The following is an 8744-nucleotide window of genomic DNA, read 5'->3' on the forward strand; positions in this document are numbered from 1 at the left end:
GCATGGAATATAAGGAAAGAAGGGTCTTCTTGCTGATTTTTAGTGTTGGGAATCCCATTTTCCTCCCTTTGGATGCCAGAACTTCAATGTGTCTTGATTTTTGAACTCTATGATGCCTAGTGGGGAATCTATGGACTCTTGGAACACTAGATCTGAGAGATGCACAGTAACACTAGATCTGAGAGATGCACCATTGGCTTCTTAGATTTAGATGCTTGTGATCTTAGCTGAGCTGACCTACTGGTTCTCATGGATCCAAATTATGGATGCAGCCTATTGTGGGAATCTTCAGCCTCCACAGTCAAATGAGCTAGCTGCTTTATAACACTCCCCTCTGCCTTGTCTTTCTGAAGAACCTTAGTTAAAACAACATGCAAAGCCAAAATTCAACAACTAGTGTTTTTTTTTCCTTTCCATATACAGTTAGCTTTACACCTGGTTTTAAAATTTCTTAAATATTTGAGTTACCTTGGTAACCTTCCACCTTATCTTGAGGACACTCATTAGTATTTCTTGTTTTAATTTTCTCTTATTTTGAAAGAATAGTTTTTCTAGATAGAGAATTCTGGGGCAATATTATTTTTCCTAGTACTTAAAAACGTTAGCTTGCTCTTTTTTGTGAGGCCTTCTAGGTAGTTAGCTGTGTCAAGATGAAGCTGAGTTATTTCTTTCCAGCCAGCAGTTGTTGGAAACTCATTGAATGACAACGTAGCCTTCATATGCTCTGTGAGAAGTTCATGGCAACAGAAGGAGCTGCTAAGGTTCTAGGTGAGGAGTGGAAGGGTTGTGTGGTCTGAATTAGCAGTGGGATGACAAACAAGGTTTTCCCATGAAGCAAGGAGTTTTGACTCATGGCAAAATATGCCTGCTATCGAGTAAGGGGCATTCCTGTTGGAGACCAGGGAGAACTGAAGAGAGGAAGCACACATCTGTCTATGACTGCATTGTGGATGCCAGTCTAAGCATTCTCAACTTGGTTATTGTCAAGAAAGGAGAGAAGGAAAAAGATTCCTGGACTAACTGACCCTATTGTGCCTCCTTGGCTGGGACCTAAAAGAACCAGCAGAATCCAAAAGCTTTTTTGATCTCTCTAAAGAAGATGATGTCTGCTAGTATGTTGTCAGAAAGCCCTTAAACAACGACGATAAGAAGCCCAGGTCCAAACCACCCAATATTCAGCATCTTGTGCAACACAAACACCAATATGGTCCTCTGAAGAAACAATGTCCTAAAGAAAACAAGGAGGAGGCTGCAGAATATGGCAAGCTTTGACCAGGAGAATGAAGGAAGCCAAAGAAAAGCATCAGGAACAGATTGCTAAGAAATAGAGGCTGTCCTCACTGAGAACATCTACTTCTGAGTCCATCAACAATAAGTCTTTAAAGAGTAACAAATAGGTACCTTGAAACAACAGCAGCAGCAACAGCAGCAGCAGCAGCAGCAGCAACAACAACAACAACAAAAACAACCAAACCAAATGAACAAGTAAAAAGTAACTGAGGGTATTCTGTTCTAGGGTCTAGAGTTTTCAAGGAGAAATTGTTTGCTAATCTCATTGAAACTCCCTGCTTTGGTGAGAACCTATCCCCTCTGGCTGCTCTGAAAACTTTCCTCCCTTTCTATTGAGAGTTTATGTGTGAGTCTTCTAAAGCTTAACTTGAACTTGTTTGTGAGGATGGAGGGCATAGAGTCCTGTCTATCTGTCCCATCACTCCCCTGTCCTCCTGGCTTCGGTTGTGTGTCTGCTGGTGTGGTTAGTGCTGCCCACAGAGCTCCTCTTCTTCCATTATCCCTCCTTTCGTTCTGCTTTTAGCCCAAATCTTAGTGGATCAATTTTTTAAGTTTGTTGATTGTTTTTTTTTTTTTTTTTTTTTAAAGATTTATTTATTTATTACATGTAAGTACACTGTAGCTGTCTTCAGACGCACCAGAAGAGGGCACCAGATCTCATTGCGGATGGTTGTGAGCCACCATGTGGTTGCTGGGATTTTGAACTCTGGACCTTCGGAAGAGCAGTCGGGTGCTCTTACCCACTGAGCCAACTCACCAGCCCCTGTTGATTGTTTTTTCCCACCTGCGCTAATCTGCTTCAAACTACTTTTGTGGAATTTTCATTTTAGTTGTGGTACTATTCCAAGCCACAGTTTCTTTTATTACTTTTTTACATTATTGATGACTTATTGACTTAAAGAGAAACAAGGTATGAACCATTCCCTTGATTTCCTTTAGTTTCTTGTTCACCATTTTTTTTTTTTTGAGCAATTTGAGCACATTTGAGGTAATGGAGCTAAAGTCATTTTCTAGTAAATCCAGTCTGTGAGGTTATCTGAGGATAGTGCCTCTTTATCAATTTCTTCAATTATGAGTCTTCTTGTCTTATTAATTTAAAAAATTTATATGTATTGGAGTTTTATAGGCGTGTGTGCATGTGAGTGCGTGCTGTGTGCATGCTGTGTGTGTGTGTGTGTGTGTGTGTGTTTGTGTGTGTGTGTTTGTGTGCATGTGTGTGTGTGTCCTACTGTCTGAGAAGTCCAGAAAAGGCATTGGATGACCTGGAACTGGCTCTTAAGTGCTGAGCCAACTTTCCATCTGCATGTCCTGTTTTCTTATTTAATGCATATATTATACTTTTGCTACAAAGACAGTATCTCAATCTTGCACTATGATGACTCTGAAAATATGTCCCCCTCTGTAACTGCTGTTGTCTGTTGATTCTCATAATCAGTCTTGTGAAGTGGAAACTTCTAGTTTCTTTGGAAAGTTAGATAGTCCAAATGATGTTTTTCTGGGGCACACATAAAGTAGACATAGAAAAAAATGTTTTCCTGAAGTAGACACAAGTGAAAGGATGTTTGGATACAACAGACATGTGAAAGGACACTTGATGAAGGAGTATAAATGTGCTACACAGACAGTGGGAGATGAGCACTGAGCTTTGGGTTGGTTTGCCCTGCCTCCCTATTCTTCATAATGACACACATGTATAGGTTTGTCTTAGTAGTGTTGCTGATCTCTACTTGTGGTAATGCCACCATTGGGAGAAATTTGCCTAAGAACTGCTGTGAGGTTCCTGTGGTAGGCTGCCACTTCAGTGGCCTTGCCTCAGGCTGGTTGGTGAGCCTGGCAGTTTCTTCAGGATTGAACTACAGTTGCTGGTTCGTGCCTGGTGTCTGCCTGCCTAGAGGCCTGGTCTGCAGCTGCTGAGTTGTATTTGGTGTTTGCTGCAGGACTGAACTGCAGAGAAAGAAGATCGAACTCACCCCCAAGGAACAGGTCCTGCTGAACAAGTCCACACCCCCCACATCCTAACAACTTTTCTCTTCCACGACCTCTGCTGAGTGCTGGGCTAGAGGAGAGGTTGAACCCCTATTTAAAGTAGGTTGCAAAAAAATTATGCCTACAATCTGTGTCCTTCTTTGTGTATGAGTGTGGCAGCCTTTGTTCTATTAGCCACTTATTTGCCAATGAGTTTCTTAAACATGGAAGCATCAAAGCTTCTGTTTTCATTAACAGCCCTTTGCTCGCATTTTTTTTTTAAATAGATTCTCATGTTTAAACCAAGGAATTGTGATGGTTTTGGATGGAATATTTATTGTTTTCGTGGAGCGACAGAATTTTGGACTTTTAGCCTTCTATTTTAAGTGATGGCACCTGTTCTTATTTTTGTCTTTTAATTGGAGATTTTATTAGGCTGAAAAAAATCACATTCAAAGATGCAATATCTGGATCCTTGAATCTTTTAAATACTACCTTATAAGAACAAACTGTCTTTGCAGTTGTGCTTAGTGAACTAGAGATGGTTATCCTGGATTGTCCAGGAAGGCATTTCATGTTATCCCACACATACATATGAGTGATAGGGAGGGGATTCATACAGAACGCATGTGCGAGAAGGGAATATGGCCACAAAGGCAGAGTCTGGTTAAGTGGGGCCACAGAGAAAAAATTCTAGAAGCTACCAGAAGTTGAAAGGCAAAAAAAATCACTTTGTCCTTCTCATTCCTTTTGGGAGAGGAATTCTGATGCTGTGATCTCACTTTTGAAACTCGTTGACACTGAGTTCAGACCTGCTTGTCTTCAGGCATTTGACAATAAATTTCTTATTGTTTCAAGCTCTCAAATTTATGGCAATTTGTTAGAACAATCTTCAAAATTTTCACTCCTCCTCGATAACTGGGATATTTGATTCCACCTAGGTCTATCATACAAATGAAGCCAGTGTTAGAGTAAACTTTTGGTTTACATACAGTTCTCTCTCTCTCTCTCTCTCTCTCTCTCTCTCTGCAATTAGCAATTTCTTGACTAAAAATGAGAAAACAGAGAAATAGATTTGTTTTGAGACAGGATCTCTCTGTGTAGCTCTGGCTGTCCTTGATCTCACCTTGTAGATTAGGCTAGCCTTAAACATACAGAGATCCTCCTGCCTCTGCCTTTCTTATGCTGGGATTAAAATTGAGTGCTATCCCACTAGGGCATCCCTTTACATAGCCTATGTATTTTGTTCTGATTAGCAGGAAGATTTGAAATATATTTGATGTTTACCATCAGTGAGAGAGAGCCTGACACAAATCATAGATCATAAAAACCTCTGTATTTCAATGAAACAATATGTAGAATGATAATCATGATTCAGAATTATTAATATTATGCCAACATAGTAAGAATCTATGCACTTTGGGGCTAGAAAGGTGTCTCAGTGGTTAAGAGCACTTGCTGCTCCTGTAGAAGACCCAGACTCAGATCCAGCTTCTGTACCTCTAATTCAGAGGTATTTTACCCCTCTTTTAGGTCTCCACAGCCACTGTGTATATATGGTGCATAGACAAAATGCAAGCAAAACACACACAACAGAAAATGAATTAATCCTAAAAAACCCACGTGGAGCCACAGAGAAGGGATTTGCTGTTTAGAAGAACTATACATGGCCTCTCAGAGATGCTCTGTCTGGATAATGTCTAATGGAGTACCGTATTTGCTACGGGCTGCAGTTCTTGACTGCAGAGCACTGTGTGAAGAGCACCAGATTGTGAATGGCGTGATTTATTTGAGATATCATTGGAACTTTTGCTTGGCTGGCGTGGAGACTGTGCAATAAAGGATGATGTTGAGTAGGTGGAGGATCTCCACTGCTTTGATAAATAGTTTGATGATTAATCTGTAGGAAACTAGAAATTAGCATAAGTTCAAAACAGAGACAAGAGATGAGGATGCAGCGTGGACAACGAACTGGTTGAAGGTAAGAGAAGTTGACAGCTTAGTCTAAATAATGGTGACAGGGATGGATTTTGGGATTGCTTTGTAAAGACAGGATGACATCGAGCAAGAAGATGATAATGTTTATTACAGATAGAATGCCATGTCTCCCTCAAATCCACAGCCTAAAATGCTAATATTAGATGTGGCAGTCACTTGGCATGAGGTTTGAGAGATAATTAGTATTGGATGAGGTTACAGTGGTGAGATACCATGATGGGAATAATGGACTTAATGTTATTATTAAAGGAGACCCTAGGACAACCATTTTCAGACACAGGGAGAAAGAGGCTACAAATGAGGGAGAAATTCTAACAACAAGAAGTCCAACATTCCCAGACTATGATTTTAGATTTTTCTCTAATACTGAGAAAAAAATTCATTGTCTAACAGTGACCTGAGCCAATTAATATGAATATTTATGTGACTGGTAGAAGTGATGCTTTATACCAAATGCTGCTGGCTTTTGATATACTGAGAAAATAAGAACTGAGCATGATTTTTTTTGATAAACATAATTTGATATTGAACTACTGGTATTAACAGAACCCGAGAATCTAAGTAATCGCTATTATTAATTTTAAAGCAATATAAATGTTTGTTTTAGTGTAAATATACATATAGGAATGCCGACACTATTGTTTTAGTGTAGATATACATATGGGACGCTGACACTATTGTTTTGTCAGTAAAGCACATTCTTCTTAAGCATATAGTGAAGATTTAGAAAAAGTTATCATTGGTCATTAGATCTTTGTACAATGAAACACATAGAATACTGTATTAATTACTTTTTCATCATCATGACCAAGTATCTGACAGGAACAACTTATGGGAGGGAACTTAAGAAAGAGAGAGCCAACTAGTGTAGGGAAGCTATGATATCAGGAACATAAGGTGGAGGCCATGTTGTGTTTTGTGGGAGAGAAATTAAGATGAGAGATAGGAACATGAAATGGTGGCCATATTGTGTTCACAGTTCAGAAGCAGAGGCAACCAGTAAAGCCCAGAATATTATACCCCAAAACTCACTGCAGTGACTCACTTCTTCCAGTGAGACCCTGTCTTCTACAGGTTGCATAACCTTCAAAACCTGCACCAGCACCTGGGGACCAAGTTTTCAGACACAGGAGCCTATGGGTGACACATCACATTCAAACTGCCACAAATACCTCCAAATATATTAGAAAGAAATGAAGAAACAAAATGTATTATAATTAAAGGCATATTAGAAAAGGCATACTGCTAAAGATGTAAAAGATAAGAAAAAACAAAGCTGAAAAGAGAAACGACTAAAGATAAGAAATCAAGCAAATTTAAGACAAAGTTGAAATATCATCACTGAAAAATAAAAGCAGTAGCAGACTGATCAAGAAAATGAGAAAAATGAACAATAAAACAAAGAGAGGGAGGGAGGGAGGGAGGGAGGGAGGGAGGGAGGGAGGGAGGAAGAGAGAGAGAGAGAGAGAGAGAGAGAGAGAGAGAGAGAGAATCCCACTAGCATGACAGCATGACACAGTAATTATGGTTATTGATTCAATTTCAGAGAATGGGAAACATTTACAGTCAGGATTCTATTAGTCACAAAATCTCATGTTTACGTATTTGGGTTGATGAGTCAAGGCCATTTGTAAACTAGTTATTTGATATTAGTCTTTCCCTTGGTAGTCAAAATCATGTGTATATTTATCAATAAAAATATATCTATTTGCCATCTTAACAGGACTCTTGTATCTTTCTTTTCTTTTTTTTTTAACTAAAAGAGCTGATGATTTTATTTTCACATTTCACAATATATGCGAAAAGCACACTTTTATGTGTCACTTCTCCCTCCAAAGGCATTCTGTCTGTATGGAATGGGAGTTTCTCTGTCAGTTATCTAGTAAACACTAAGGCTCAGCACCAAGATCTCCTGGTGAAACAGAACAAGAAACACAAAATGATAAAGAGAGCTTCTGCTCTTATCTGACTGGCCTGGTCATGGCCGTGTGGGCATCATCATAGGGCGGGCGGAAGGTCTCATCATTGAAGGCCTGGGCATCATGAGCATGTGGCCTCCCATGGGAGGTCTCATCCCAGGAGCTGGTCCCACAGGTATCATCCCAGGAAGAGGAGGGACCCATCATTGGCATCATGTGAGGGCCTCCCATGTAGGGTGCAGGCATCGTGCCAGGCCGAGGAGGACCCGGGAGACTGGGGAGAGGTGGGATCATGGCCCCTGCAGGCAGAGGAGCAGAGAATAGAGCTGGAGGGATCTTTCCCTGTTGAAATGCAGCAGTTGTTTTGTCAGTCAGGCTCTGGGCCTGCTCTTCCATCTGTTTCTGGTAGTAGTCTTTCACATTCTCTTTGTGTTTCTGACCACTATAGTGTGTCTTCCTCACAGACGGCGAATCATGGGTAAGATTCATATCACAGTAGTCACAATAAAACTTAGGCATGATGATCCACAAGCCATTGGCTCTCCAGGTCCCCACTGCCAGGAACTCTTCAAGTAGCTTTGAAGAACATTTTTTCCAACACAGGCCATGAAAACAGAAATACATATTCCATATAAAGTTGAGTGTTCTAACTTAAACTATTTATATATTTATACAAATATTTGTATATAAGTGATCATGGAAAAATCTTTGAAGATTATAATATCAGAATATTTATATGATGTGCTTGTTAAGTTTCAACTTGATACAACCTAGAAACACCTTGGAAGAGAGTTTCAGTGAGGAATCTTCTAGTTGACATAAGGTTGGTCTGTGTGCATGTCTGACTGGTAATTGGAGTGGGAAGACCCAAAGTATCATGGGTGACAACATTCCTTAGGGAGGGGGTCTGAATAGTGTAAGAAAGGAGAGACCTAGAAGCAAGCAAGGAAGCAAGCAGGCCAGCAAAGAGTGCACATACTCTCTCTTTTCTCTCGGTTGTGGATGTGGCTAGGTGCTTGAATTCCAGCCTTGATTTTCCTGAAATGATGGACCTTGATCTGGAATTTGTAAGCTGAATAAACTTCCTTCTCTTCTAACTTGCTTTTTCTCAGGGTATTTTATAACAATAAGGAATGCAGCAGTGTACATGGGAATGCATTTTCTTGAAAAATAGAGTAAAATGTGTATTGTTAATAATATAATGTGAACTTAGATGTTGCGTCTTCAGAACTATACTTACTCTGAAAAAATTCCTTTCATTTTTGTATCTCTGCAGACATCTCGTAGCCGAGTATTTAGTCATTGCTTAGTTATCATTTAGATCATTGCTACTTTCTTACTTTTCTAAGTTAATCACCATTAGAGAAACTGGAAGCATTGCCATAAGTAAACAAAATGGAATTAATACACTTATCCATCAACAATAAGGCTTGAAGTTTGTTTTAGTGAGTTGTGAGATGTGGTCATTTAAAAAAACATTGGCTGGTCTCAGGGGGATGGCTCAGTTAGTAACCATCTGGGCCTGGGGAGACAGCTAGGCTACTAGCTGGTAATTGGATGGGGCTGGGAAGA

General features: G+C 39.9%; 1 pseudogene; it reads right to left on the reverse strand.

The window, feature by feature from the left end:
• Window positions 1-7231: 7231 nt before the first annotated feature.
• LOC110292035 (U1 small nuclear ribonucleoprotein C pseudogene) lies at window positions 7232-7691 on the reverse strand (annotated as a pseudogene).
• Window positions 7692-8744: the final 1053 nt, after the last annotated feature.

The sequence above is a fragment of the Mus caroli genome, unplaced genomic scaffold, assembly GCF_978045245.1.
Source record: "Mus caroli unplaced genomic scaffold, Mus_caroli_1 scaffold_3, whole genome shotgun sequence".
NCBI lineage: Eukaryota > Metazoa > Chordata > Mammalia > Rodentia > Muridae > Mus > Mus caroli.